Consider the following 12,089-nt stretch of genomic DNA (forward strand, 5'->3'; position numbering starts at 1 on the left):
CACCCTTCCTTGCTGATACCAACGTTGGGGCAAAAGTTAGGGGTCTAACTTTTGCTCCAACGTTGGCCTCCCCTTGCTTATTCATGGCGCCAACGTTAGCCAAAAAGTTAGGGGCTAACGTTGGCGCAAACTTTTGCTAGCCCAGGGAGTGTTTTTCATGTGCCAACGTTAGCCAAAAAGTTAGGGGCTAACGTTGGCGCAAACTTTTGCTCATCCAGGGAGTGTTTTTCATGCCAAAAGTTAGCCAAAAAGTTAGGGGCTAACTTTTGCTCCAGCTTTTGCCCAAAAGTTAGCCAAAAAGTTAGGGGCTAACTTTTGGTCCAGCTTTTTGCTTCCTAGTTCATTTTCAATTAATCCAAAAGTTTGAGCTAAAGTTTGAGGCAAACTTTTGCTCAAACTTTTTGTTCTCTCTTCCTCCTAGCCATTCCTTCTTGCATCAACCTTTCTCCAAGCTTTCTTCACCTATCATTAATCAACCAAACACATCAAAGCTATGCTCAAAATCATGAGATATTCATTCTTTCATAATATGTGACAATTATAGCATAAAACCTCATGAAATAGCATGAATTCATACATGGTTGATTAAATCAAAGGAAACATGAAAATCTACCCAATTGGCTTGCTTTTGGCTCAAGAAAGTGCATAATTCAATTGAAAACAAAAGAAAAAGGCTAGTGAAACTAGGCTAAGATGACATGTCATCAGTAGCTGTGCCTGGTATTTTTCATCCGAGACGAGAGATCCGACAGATGATTAGCCGTATAGAAGCCGTGCCTGGACCATTTTCACTGAGAGGACGGATGGTAGCCATTGACAACAGTGATCCACCAACATAAAACTTGCCATGGAAGGGAGCATGCATGATTGGATGAAAACAATAGAAAAGAAGAGGTTCAGAAGCAACAAAGCATCTCCAAACGCTTATCTGAAATTCCCACCAATGAATTACATAAGTATCTTTATTTTAATTTACATTTTATTTATCTTTCAATTATCAAAACTCATAACCAATTGAATCCGCCTGACTAAGATTTACAGGATAACCATAGCTTGCTTCAAGTCGGCAATCTCCGTGGGATCGACCCTTACTCGCGTAAGGTTTTATTACTTGGACGACCCAGTGCACTTTCTAGTTAGTTGTACCGGAGTTGTGAAAAGTGTGATCACAATTTCGTGCACCAATTTTTTGGCACCGTTGCTGGGGATTGTTCGAGTTTAAACAACTGACGGTTCATCTTGTTCCTTAGATTGGGTAATTTTATTTTATGTTTAAACTTTTTTTATTTTTATTTTCGAAAAAAAAAGTTTTCGAAAAAAATGTTCTTCAGAGTTTCTAAGAATGAATTCTAGAGCTTCATGAGATATGTTGAAGCCTGGCTGGCTGTTAAGCCATGTCTAATCTTTTGGACTGAGGTTTTCACTTTTCATTGTAGAAAGGACATGTCTGTATTTGTTATGCTAAAGCTTGGCTGGCCATTTGGCCATGTCTAATTCTTTTGGACCGAAGCTTTAGACTAACATTGCATGAATTCTGGAATTCTTATTAAAAATTTTGAATTTCTTTATTTTCTTTTTCCAAAATAATTTTGAAAAAAAATACAAAAAAAAAAATTAATAAAATCATAAAACCAAAAAAAAATTTTGTGTTTCTTGTTTGAGTCTTGTGTCAAATTTTAAGTTTGGTGTCAATTGCATGTTTTTAATTTTTCTTAAAATTTTTGAAAATTCAAGCATTATGTTCTTCTTTGATCTTCAAGTTGTTCTTGATGATTTTCCTTGTTTGATCTGTAATTTTTCTTGTTTTGTGTTTTTTCTTATTTTTCTTGTGCATTTTCAAATTGTTAGTGTCCCTAGTACAAAAGTTCTTAAGTTTGGTGTCTTGCATGTCTTTCTTTTCTTAAAAATTTTCAAAAATATGTTCTTGATGTTCATGATGATCTTCAAAGTATTCTTGGTGTTCATCTTGACATTCAAAGTGTTCTTACATGCATTATTTGTTTTGATCTTAAATTTTTATATTTTGTTTCATTTTGTTGTTTTTCTCTCTCCTCATTAAAAATTCAAAAGTAAAAAAAAATATCTTTTCCTTATTCTTCTCATAATTTTTGAAATTTTCAGTTGACTTGGTCAAAAATTTTTGAAATTTAGTTGTTTCTTGTTAGTCTAGTCAAAATTTCAATTTAAAAACTTTATCTTTTCAAATCTTTTTCAAATCAATACTTTTTCATTTTTTTCGAATTTCATTCTTAAAATTTTTCAAAATCTTTTTCTTATTTTTATTTCACATTTTCGAAAACTTTACTAACAATTAATGTTTTGATTCAAAAAATTTCAAGTTTATTACTTTCTTGTTAGGAAAGGTTCAATCTTTAAGTTCTAGAATCATATCTTTTAGTTTCTTGTTAGTCAAGTTATCAACTTTAATTTAAAAAAAAATCAAATCTTTTTAATTTCTTTTTTAATTCTTTTTCAAAATAAATTTCAATCATATCTTTTTAAAATTTTAATTTCAAAATCTTTTTCTAACTTCTTATCTTCTCAGAATTTATTTTCAAATCTTTTTCAACTAACTACTTGACTTGTTTGTTTTAATTTTAAAAAGTTTACTATTTCTTATCTTTTTCAAAACCACCTAACTATTTTTTCACTTCTCATTTTCGAAAACAACTAACCACTTTTTCAAAATTCTTTTTAATTAACTAATTATTTTAAATTCTAATTTTATTTTATTTCTTTTAATATTTTTGAAACTGACTTAATTAATTAAATAAAAATAAAAATATTTATCTTTTACCTCTTCTTAAAATTCGAATCCTCTCTCTCTCATCTCTTTCTATTTATCTATTTAATTACTAATACTTCTCTTCTACTCATAATTCGAACTTCTCTCTCTTCTCTCTGTTCGAATTACTCATCTCCTCTCTCTTCTCATTCTTCTGTTCTTCTATTCTTATACTCACATAAAGGAATCTCTATACTGTGACATAGAGGATTCCCATTCTCTCTTTGTTCTCTTCTTTTTCATATGAGCAGGAACAAGGAAAAGGACATTCTTGTTGAAGCTGATCCTGAACCTGAAAGGACTCTGAAGAGAAAGCTAAAGCACAACACTCCGGAGAGGACCTTACAAAAAATTTTGAAAAAGAAGCAGACATGGCAGCCGAACCCAACAATAATGCTAGAGATGTAAGGAAGATGCTTGGTGACTTTACTGTACCAACTTCCAACTTCTATGGAAGAAGCATCTCAATTCCTGCAATTGGAGCAAACAACTTTGAGCTTAAGCCTCAATTAGTTTCTCTAATGCAGCAGAATTGCAAGTTTTATGGACTTCCATTGGAAGATCCTCATCAGTTCTTAGCTGAATTCTTGTAAATCTGTGACACTGTTAAGACCAATGGGGTTAATCCCGAGGTCTACAGACTTCTACTTTTCCCTTTTGTTGTAAGAGACAGAGCTAGGATATGGTTGGACTCACAACCTAAAGAAAGCCTGAACTCTTGGGAAAAGTTGGTCAATGCTTTCTTGGCCAAATTCTTTCCACCTCAAAAGATGAGCAAGCTTAGAGTGGAAGTCCAAACCTTCAAACAGAAGGAAGGTGAATCCCTCTACGAAGCTTGGGAAAGATACAAGCAATTGATCAGAAGGTGTCCTTCTGACATGCTTTCAGAATGGAGCATCTTATGTATATTCTATGATGGTCTGTCTGAATTGTCAAAGATGTCATTGGACCACTCTGCTGGTGGATCTCTTCATCTGAAGAAAACACTTGCAGAAGCCCAGGAACTCATTGAAATGGGTGCAAATAACCAGTTCATATATACTTCTGAAAGAAATCCTGTGAATAATGGGATGACTCAGAAGAAAGGAGTTCTTGAGATTGATACTCTGAATGCCATATTGGCTCAGAATAAAATATTGACTCAGCAAGTCAATATGATTTCTCAGAATCTGACTGGAATGCAAGCTGCATCCGACAGTACTAAAGAAGCTTCCTCTGAAGGATAAGCTTATGACTCTGAGAATCCTGCAATGGAAGAGGTGAATTACATGGGAAAATCCCATGGAAACACCTATAATCCTTCATGGAGAAATCATCCAAATTTCTCATGGAAGGATCAACAGAAGCCTCAACAAGGCTTCAATAATAATAATGATGGGAGAAATAGGTTTGGCAATAGCAAGCCTTTTCCATCATCTTCTGAGCAACAGGCAGAGAATTCTAAGCAGAGCCTCTCTGACTTAGCAACCATAGTCTCTGATCTATCTAAGACCACTCTCAGTTTCATGACTGAAACAAGGTCCTCCATCAGAAATTTGGAGGCACAAGTGGATCAGCTGAGTAAAAGAGTTACTGAAGTCCCTCCTAGTACTCTCCCAAGCAATACAGAAGAGAATCCAAAGAGAGAGTGTAAGGCCATCAGTATATCCAAAGTGGCCGAACCTATAGAGGAGGAAGAGGCAGTTATTTCCAGTGAGGAAGACCTCAATGGACGTCCACTGACCACTAAGGAGTTTCCTAATGAGGAACCAAAGAAATCTGAGGCTCATACAGAGACCATAGAGATTTTACTAAACTTACTGTTGCCATTCATGAGCTCTGATGAGTATTCTTCCTCTGAAGAGGATGAAGATATTGTTGAAGAGCAAGTTTCTCGGTATCTAGGAGCAATCATGAAACTGAATGCCAAGTTATTTGGTAATGAGACTTGGGAGGATGAACCTCCATTGCTCATCAATGAACTGAATACCTTGGTTCAACAGAAATTACCTCAGAAGAAACCGAATCCCGGAAGGTTCTTAATACCTTGTACCATAGGCACCATGAACTTTGAAAAGGCTCTGTGTGACCTGGGGTCAGATATAAACCTCATGTCACTCTCTGTAATGGAAAAACTGGGGATCTTTGAGGGACAAGCTGCAAGAATCTCACTAGAGATGGCAGACAAATCAATAAAACAGGCTTATGAACTTGTAGAGGATGTCTTAGTGAAGGTTGAAGGCCTTTACATCCTTGATGACTTCATAATCCTAGACACTGGGAAGGATGAGGATGAATGCATCATCCTTGGAAGACCCTTCCCAGCCACAGCAAGAGCTGTGATTGATGTGGACAGAAGAGAGTTAGTCCTTCAATTGAATGAGGACTACCTTGTGTTTAAGGCTCAAGGATCTTCTTCTGTAACCATGGAGAGGAAGCATGAAAGGCTTCTCTCAATACAGAGTCAAGCAGAACCCCCACATTCAAACTCTAAGTTTGGTGTTGGGAGGCCACCATCATGTTCTGAGTGTCTGTGAAGCTCTCTAAGAGCTCACTGTCAAGCTATTGACATTAAAGAAGCGCTTATTGGGAAGCGACCCAATATTATTTAATTATATTTATTTTTTTATAGACATTTGTTTTCCATTGCCATGTTATATTTTCTTTAGGTTGATGATCATGTGGAGTCATAAAAATAGCTGCAGAATTAAAGCGGAATCAAAAACAGCATCAAAAATAGCACACCCTGGAGGACAGGCTTACTGGCATTTAAACGCCAGTAAGGATAGCAGAATGGGCGTTTAACGCCCATGCAGGCAGCATTCTGGGCGTTCAGAAAAATGCCTAGTAAAGAAGGATTCCTGGCATTTAACGCCAATCAGGGTATCTGGCTGGGCGTTAAACGCCCAAAGAGGCAGTCAAGTGGGCGTTAAACGCCAGAATGGATAGCATTCTGGGCGTTTAACGCCAGGATGACACAAGGGAGGAAATTTTATTTCCAATTCGATTTTTTTTCAATTTTTCATGTTTTAATTCATAATTTTTTTGCATCAAACATATTTTAAACGTTCATCTTTCAATTTCTATTTTCAAAAATTAATAATCTTTCTAATTCTTTTTAATTCTTTTTTAATTCTTTTCAATTCCTTCCAAAACATTTTCAAAACTTACATATCTTTTCAAATTCTTTTCAACTCTTTTTAATTTTTCTTGTATACAGTAATAAGTTTTCAAAATTAATTGCATCATTCTTCTTCTACTCCCTTCTATCTTATTTTGCTCGAGGACGAGCAAAGCTTTTAAGTTTGGTGTGGAAAAGATAAGCTTTTTGCTTTCCATAATCACTAATGGTACCTAAGGCCGGAGAAACCTCTAGGAAGAGGAAAGGGAAGACAGTTGCTTCCAACTCCGAGTCATGGGAGATGGAGAGATTCATCTCAAAAGCCCATCACTAGAAAGAGGATGGAGCAAACAAGAGAGCCCACTCATGGACCTCAACAAGAGCATGAGGAAGTCCCTCATCAAGAAATATCTGAGATGCCTTAAGGGATGCATTCCCCCCCCCCACACAACTATTGTGAGTAACTCAACACTTCTTTAGGAGAATTGAGTTCTAACATGGAACAACAAAAGCAAGGAAGAGACATAGAGGAGCTCAAGAACTCCATTGGTTTATCAAAAGGAAGAAGAAGCCACCATAACTAAGGTGGACCCGTTCATTAATCTCCTTGTTTATTTTCTTTTCTGTTTTCGGGTTTTATGCTTTATGTTTTGTCTATATTTTTGTCTTTATTACATGATCATTAGTGTTTAGAGTCTATGTCTTAAAGCTATGAATGATTCCATGAATCTTTCACCTTTCTTAAATGAAAAATATTTTTATTTGCAAAAGAACAAGAAGTGCATAATTTCGAATTTTATCTTGAAAATAGTTTAATTATTTTGATGTGGTGGCAATACTTTTTGTTTTCTGAATGAATGCTTGAACAGTGCATATTTTTTATAGTGAAGTTTATGAATGTTAAAATTGTTGGCTCTTGAAAGAATAATGAAAAAAAAGAGAAATGTTATTGATAATCTGAAAAATCATAAAATTGATTCTTGAAGCAAGAAAAAGCAGTGAAAAACACAAAGCTTGCGAAAAATAAAGAAAAAGAAAAAGCAAGCAGAAAAATCCAATAGCTCTTTAAACCAAAAGGCAAGAGCAAAAAGCCAATAACCCTTTAAACTAAAAGGCAAGGGTAAAAAGGATCCAAGGCTTTGAGCATTAATGGATAGGAGGGCCCAAAGGAATAAAATCCTGGCCTAAGCGGCTAAATCAAGCTGTCCCTAACTATGTGCTTGTGTCATGAAGGTCCAAGTGAAAAGCTTGGGACTGAGTGGTTAAAGTTGTGATCCAAAGCAAAAGAGTGTGCTTAAGAACTCTGGGCACCTCTAACTAGGGACTCTAGCAAAGCTGAGTCACAATCTGAAAAGGTTCACCCAGTTATGTGTCCGTGACATTTATGTATCCGGTGGTAATACTGGAAAACAAAATGCTTAGGGTCACGACCAAGACTCATAAAGTAGCTGTGTTCAAGAATCAACATACTAAACTAGGAGAATCAATAATACTATCTGAATTTTGAGTTCCTATGAATGCCAATCATTCTGAACTTCAAAGGATAAAGTGAGAGGCCAAAACTGTTCAGAAGCAAAAAGCCACTAGTCCCGCTCATCTAATTCTGAACTTCAAAGAGCAGTCGGACTCACAAAGATCAGAATCTTTGTGGTAAAGGCTAGAACAAACGAGCTTCAAACTCACGAATGTTGGGCGCAGTGACAGTGTGCAAAAGGATAGAGAGATCCTATTCTGACACAAGTGAGAACCGACAGATGATTAGCCGTGCGGTAGCTGTGCCTGGTATTTTTCATCCGAGACGAGAGATCCGACAGATGATTAGCCGTACAGAAGCCGTGCCTGGATCATTTTCACTGAGAGGATGGATGGTAGCAATTGACAACGGTGATCCACCAACATAGAGCTTGCCATGGAAGGGAGCACGCATGATTGGATGAAGACAATAGGAAAGAAGAAGTTCAGAAGCAACAAAGCATCTCCGAACGCTTATCTGAAATTCCCACCAATGAATTACATAAGTATCTTTATTTTAATTTACGTTTCATTTATCTTTCAATTATCAAAACTCATAACCAATTGAATCCGGCTGACTAAGATTTACAGGATGACCATAGCTTGCTTCAAGCCGGCAATCTCCGTGGGATCGACCCTTACTCGCGTAAGGTTTTATTACTTGGACGACCCAGTGCACTTGCTGGTTAGTTGTACCGGAGTTGTGAAAAGTGTGATCACAATTTCGTGCACCAACGGACACCCCGTAGATTTTTGAACCTGTACGCACGCACACACGGGGATATGGCTACTGTTGGAAGCGCTAGCACGCTCTATGCGCACACACAACCAACGAAGCTTTGCAAGCTGTGTGCACACACAGCCTTGTCCGCACGCACATGCTAGAAGGTGCATTCTGTTGAGGGCGCTCGCACGCATTGTGCGAACAAGCAGAACAGAAAATTTTACTCCTGTGCGTACGTACACTTCTATGCGTACGCACACTTCTTGAAAATTCTCCTGGGCGTGCGTACGCACAGCCTTGTGTGCACGCACACTGCCCTATTTTTCAATAAAAACCTTGTTTTCAACTGTTTCACCTTCCCGACAAGCTTGTAAACTTCCGTGACACTCATATAAGACTCTTTGGCTTGTTTTTGGGTGTCAAAACATAGAAAAGGTCCTAGGCAATTTAATTCGGTAATTCGGGTAAAAAGTTAGTGAACGGAGGCTTAGGTTTCTGGAGTACTGAGGATGGTTTTGGTTGAGTGAGAAGGCGGCGTATGGTACTGGTGATTATTGATAATGAATTGTGAAAGTGTTGAATCGACAATGTGATATCACAGCCAATAGGATATGCATTCATCATGTGCATATTCTATCTGTTTGTTTGCTTTGTTGACTTGTATTGTTTGCCTAATTGTATAACATGCCTAATTGCCTTTTTAAATTACTTGATATACATGCTTATACTTGTGTTATACTTGGATTGTATTAATTGTGCTTTCTACTGAGATTGAGGAGGTTCGGAAGGCGGTGGCGATAGAATCGCATGGAGGATAGGTTGGTGAAGGCTGTGGGACAGCGGAGAGTTGTTAGTATAGAAATCCACTAAGTTAGATTACCCGCTTTATTATATTATGGTTTAAGTTACAATATAATGTTTTAGTTATGCTTTAAGATGAATCTTGTGATGGATATGAAGTTCTAGGATTGTCTCTGGCATCCCGGAGTCTTATATCTTACATCATTGGACACTGTTACCATACTGAGAACCTCTAGTTCTCATACCATATTCTGTTGTTGATTTTTATATGCAGGTCGCAACCCACCTCGGTGAGTTGCTTGGTGATGACAGAGCGGAGGATTGCTATCTTTTTTTGAAGTCCTTTTGGTTATTCTTTTTAGTTTCTCTCACGTTTGTATTTATTTTGTCTAGAGGCTTACTTTATGAGAGATATTTTTGTATATGCTGTTTTACCTATCAAAAACTCTGTATGTCTGTATACAACTAGTCGACCTAAACTCCGCGGGATGTGGCTAGTATCTTATGATTATTATACTCTCTTATATACTTATATTTTGTTATCGTATATCTTTATCTTGTGCCTCGATTAGTGTAGCTTCGTGGGAACGTTTTGTGCTTTTCAGACTTTGTTTTTTAGCTTAATTCTTCATCAGGCTTCTAGAATATATCATTTCCTTCTATATAAATATGTACAAGCTTTAGAACTGTCGTAACCTCTGATTAACCTTTGCTTTACGGCATGATGTAAGGCTTAGGGTGATTAGGGTGTTATATCTATTCCCCTCTACATCGCCTTCCAACTCTGCCTCATCGTGTCGCCTCCGCCTCAACATCATTGATTCGCCTCTGTGTTCATCTTCCCTTCCTCCTTTACCCTGTGCACCTCGACCATGCCTTCCTCCTCCTCCACCATGACAGTAGCAACATCAACATTGTCCTTCAAGCTGACAATTTTGCCTCTTCTTTCACCATTTCCATTGTAACACCCTACCATGACACCAGCTTTACGCTTAAGTCATAAATCAAAGGTGGCGAAACATTACGACACCTAAAACAAAGAAATATACATAATATTTGAAGAATAATGATATAACTAGGAACTTGTGAAGAAAAGATAAAAAAAATGATGTCCGTATCACACTCGAAGCGTTAAAGCGAGAAACGTGGCAAACAGAAACAACAAAGATATACATATATAAGGTTCACAATAAGATACATAATAAGTACTAGTCTCGACCTGCGAAGAAAAGGCCAACCAGAATATTACAACCGGAAAGTGTACAATGTAACACCTTAACTTTTAGCACCTCATGATCGTACTAAAAACTCAGGCGTTACTTACCTCTAAACTTTTTTATTTTATACTATCTTTATTTAATATCGAGCCTTTGTGAATATAAACTGGAATTTTAATCAAGAAAATGAAAGTCTTTACTGTTAACATATTATATACATAGACTTATTTACAGATTTCCAAATATACCCCGCTAAAATTCCAAAACAATAAACGACGAGGGAAAAATAAATTCTAAGACTAAACCAGTTATAGAGAATACGAATATATATTTATAAAATTCTGTGGCTCGGTCGCAACTCCTCGCCAAGGATTCCCGAACCTGTCATTGAAAGATCTGTAGAGGGTGAGAACGTCGTCCTCGCATGTTCTCAGCAGAAAAAGTGAATGCCGTAAAAATACAGAATAAAATACAAATAGTTAACTCATATCCCAAAAGCAATTTTCTTTATTAAGCCTTTAAAATTTTTCCTAAGTCTTACCAAAGGCCGTTTAAAGCCCTTTCTTTAAATCACGTTACTTAAATAAAGTCTCAGTCACGTTAACAATTCATTAGCTACAAATAGCATTCCTCAATACATTACTAAGTTCGTAGCATCAACAAAATATCCAATTTAGTACACAAGGAAGTCACGAAGGCAAACAACACAATCATAGAAAAATTAAATAAACAGCCACAATCAAATGCAAGTGCGTAAACAATTTATGATGCATGCCTGGTGTGCAGAAATTGTGATTACACTTTGATTATGTAAAATTCATTGCTCTTTCTTTCCCTGGTAATGGCGCCAAAAACATGATGCCAATACCATGGTTCACAACTTCGCACAAATAACCAGCAAGTGCACTGGGTCGTCCAAGTAATACCTTACGTGAGTAAGGGTCGAATCCCACGGAGATTGTTGGTATGAAGCAAGCTATGGTCACCTTGTAAATCTCAGTCAGGCAGATATAAAACAGTAATGGGGTTTTCGAAAATAATACTAAAATAAGGATAGAAATACTTATGTAATTCATTGGGTAGAATTTCAGATAAGTGTGTAGAGATGCTTTCGTTCCTCTGAACCTCTGCTTTCCTGCTATCTTCATCCAATCAATCTTACTCCTTTCTATGACTAGCTTTATGTAAGGATGTCACCGGTGCCAATTGCTACTTTCGATCTCTCTCGGGAAAATAATCCAAATGCTCTGTCACAGCACGGCTAATCGTCTGGAGGCATCACCTTTGTCGTTGGTTGCATCCTATTCCTCCCTGTGAAAATGGTCCGATGCGCTGTCACTGCATGGCTAATCATCTGGAGGTTCTCGATCATACTTGAATAGGATTTACTATCCTTTTGCGTCTGTCACTACGCCCAGCACTCGCGAGTTTGAAGCTCGTCACAGTCATTCAATCCCAGAATCCTACTCGGAATACCACGGACAAGGTTTAGACTTTCCGGATTCTCATGAATGCCGTCATCAATCTAGCTTATACCACGAAGATCCCAATATCTCGGACTCGGTCCCTTGTATTAGTAATCTAAGAGATACTCGTTCAATCGAAGGTAGAACGGGAGTGGTTGTCAGGCACACGTTCATAGGGAATGATGATGATTGTCACGTTCATCACATTCAGGTTGAAGTGCGAATGAATATCTTAGAAGTGGAATAAGTTGAATTGAATAGAAAATAGTAGTACTTTGCATTAATTCTTGAGGAACAGCAGAGCTCCACACCTTAATCTATGGAGTGTAGAGACTCTACCGTTGAAAATACATAAGTGAAGGTCCAGGCATGGCCGAGAGGCCAGCCCTCAAAACATGATCAATAGTCTCCTAAGATGAACAATGGATTAAAACTGAGACCAAAGATGTCTAATACAATAGTAAAAAGTCCTATTTATAATAAA

The sequence above is a fragment of the Arachis hypogaea genome, chromosome 14 (genome assembly GCF_003086295.3).
Source record: "Arachis hypogaea cultivar Tifrunner chromosome 14, arahy.Tifrunner.gnm2.J5K5, whole genome shotgun sequence".
Taxonomy (NCBI): domain Eukaryota; kingdom Viridiplantae; phylum Streptophyta; class Magnoliopsida; order Fabales; family Fabaceae; genus Arachis; species Arachis hypogaea.